Source organism: Corythoichthys intestinalis, chromosome 22 (genome assembly GCF_030265065.1).
Source record: "Corythoichthys intestinalis isolate RoL2023-P3 chromosome 22, ASM3026506v1, whole genome shotgun sequence".
Lineage (NCBI taxonomy): Eukaryota > Metazoa > Chordata > Actinopteri > Syngnathiformes > Syngnathidae > Corythoichthys > Corythoichthys intestinalis.
Genome location: NC_080416.1, coordinates 30,183,416 through 30,186,460, shown reverse-complemented (window position 1 = coordinate 30,186,460; position 3,045 = coordinate 30,183,416).

Sequence of the window (3,045 nt, the reverse complement as noted above, 5' to 3'; positions counted from 1 at the left end):
CTCTGAGCTCCAGGTTATCAATGCAAGTGCTTGACGCGCACTCAGCCGACCGCCCGCCCGCCCACCAACACACACCCTCTTTTAGTTAGCCATGTTTGTGCCGGAGAGAGGGAAATACCTGGCCTGGGAGGACCAAAAATGGTGGTCGGGGAAAGACAAACACACCTAGGGTGGACAGGTACGCATGTGTGCGTGTGTCGGTACAGTACGCGAGTGTGTCGGGGGGTACAGGAGCAACTGGGGTAAGGGCGCTCCGATCGGGCCAAATAAACACCAACATGAATTCCTCTTTTCTCCGCACGCTCCCAAAACACACTGACGGAAGTCGCGGGGGATCGACACACACACAGACCGGTCACTGTGTCTTACTGCACGTGTGTGTTTTAAAAGCTTTACAGTGGTGCCTTGGTTTAGGAGTTCAATTCCTTTCAAGACCAAGCTCGCAACTCAAAATATTTGTATCTAAATTGTGATTGAATTTCTGATTTTAAAAGGGTCTGTTTATGGCGTTCCCCAGGGTTCTTTGCTTTGCCCACTTGTTGTTTTTCTTTTTAGCATAAAAGCAACAAAAGAAAGACACAAATACTATAAATTTGTAGCGTGACAATATATCAAAAAGATTATATATATTGCGTTACTTTGTAGCCCAAAATCTTATCGATATGCTCCCACCATGAATCGATATATTGTTTTAAAAAGGTGTCACGGTTTTAAAAACAAAAATAAAAGATGCAACAGATTACTACTAAAACCTTCCATTTGAAAAGTGTCAACATGAGCTCACTGGCTGCCATTGACGACGCTAGACAACATCCAATTCATTTTGACTGAATTGGACGTCTGGCGCCGTCAACGACACTGAAACCATGGCATTCAAAACCAGTCTGGTGGGCATTTACAGGCCATTTCCTATTCATTTTAGGGCATTTACAGGTTACTTCCTATCGATTTTGAGTCACGTTCGATTTATTTGAGGACATTTGCAAGCTACGTCCTGTTCAGTAACCCGAAATCAACAAGAAGTGACCCGTAAATGCCCCAAAATCATCAGGAAGTGACCCGTAAATGCCCCAAAAGGAAAAGACCGAAAATCAACAGGAAATGGTGTAAAATGGTGCGTCTGCCTCTGTCAGTTGATTTTGTATCCTGCCATCTCCTGTGCCCCCAGGTATACAGTAGTTTTTTGCCTAGATTTATGTTGGAACTAGAGTTTTCGATAAAAGCTTATTACAGTTATATCGGACAATATCGACATCTGTTTTGGGCCAATATTACATGTTGCTTTCAAAGTGAATGTAGAGGCCTTCTGCCTTTATACAGTGGTATGAAAAAGTATCTGAACCTATTGGAATTTCTCACATTTCTGTATATAATCACCATCAAATTTGATCTGATCTTTGTCAAAATCACACAGATGAAAATACAGTGTCTGCTTTAACTAAAAAAAACGAAACATTTATAGGTATTCATATTTTTATGAGGATAGCATGCAAACAATGACAGAAGGAGGAAAATAGGTAAGCGAACCCTCTGCCTAAGGAGACTTAAAGAGCAATTGAAACCAATGTTTACCAAACATTTTAAGTCGGGTGTGAGCCCAATCGCTGATGAGTGGTTTAAAGCTGCCCTGCCCACTATAAAACACACACCTAGTAAGAAATGTCTTGATGAGAAGCATTGTCTGATGTGCATCATGGCTCGGTCAAAAGAGCTCTCTGAAGACCTGCGATCAAGGATTGTTGATTTGTGTCATCAATCGACCGTCAGAGAAGTTGTCTACAAATGGAGAATGTTTGGCACTGTTGCTTCTCTCCCAAGGAGTGGCCGTCCACCAAAGATGACGCCAAGAGTTCAGCTCAGAATACTCAGAGGTACAAAAGACCCCTAGAGTGTCTGCTAAAGGCTTACTGCCACAGTCCAATATCTCTGTGCCCACATCAACTATATGTAAAACTAGGGCCAAGAATGGTGTTCATAGGAGGACTCCACAAGAGGAAGCCACTACTGTCTAAAAAAATTGTTGCTTCTTTATGTTCGCAAAAAGGCACTTGGACACTCCACAGAAGTTTTGGCAAAAATATTTTGTGGACTGATGAAACCAAAGTTGGTTTGGGAGTAACACACAATGTCATGTGTGGAGGAAAAATGGTACAGCTCACCAAAATCAACACCTCATCCCCACCATGAAGCACGGTGGAGGGAGCATCATGATTTCGGGCTGTTTTGCTTCCTCAGGACCTGGACAACTTGCAATCATTAATGGAAAAATGAATTCAAAAGTTTGTCAGGATGTTTTGCAGGAGAATCTGAGGCCGTCTGTCAGACAGTTGAAGCTAAAAAGAGGATGGATGCTGCAACAAGACAATGATATAAAACACAGAAGTAAATCAACTCCAGAATGTTCTGGAGTGGCCAAGTCAAAGTCCAGACTTGAACCCCATCGAGATGCTGTGGCACGACATAAAGACAGTGATTCACGGCAGACATCCCAGGAATCTAACTGAACTCCAGCAGTTTTGTAGAGAAGAATGGGCTAAGATTAGTCCTGATCAATGTGCCAGACTGATCTGCAGCTACAGGAAGCGTCTGGTTGAAGTTATTGCTGCCTAAGGGTGGCCACAAAATATTAAATGTGATGTTTCACTAACTTTTTTTTGCATACTATCCTCATTAAAATATGAAAACCTATAAATGTTAAAAAAGGTAACGTTATAATGTAATGTAATGTAAGGTAATGTTATAAAAGGTTTTCGTTAAAGCAGACACTGTTTTTTCATCTGTGTGATTTTGACAAAGATCAGATCACATTTGATGGTGATTTTATTGGATTTTTTGGAGTTGGACAATATCACGATATCTGTTAAAAAAGCCATTATTGGACAACTGTAAATGAAAACAATGTTGTTTGTTACTTTGTTGATTACACTCAGTTTTTTGCTTCCAGCAATTGCTCTGTTTTTTTTTCATTGTCACCTTTTGAACATTTTGGACTTATTATTGAACCTTTTTTTTTGGACTGAAAAATCGTGCATTTGGGTCCTTGTT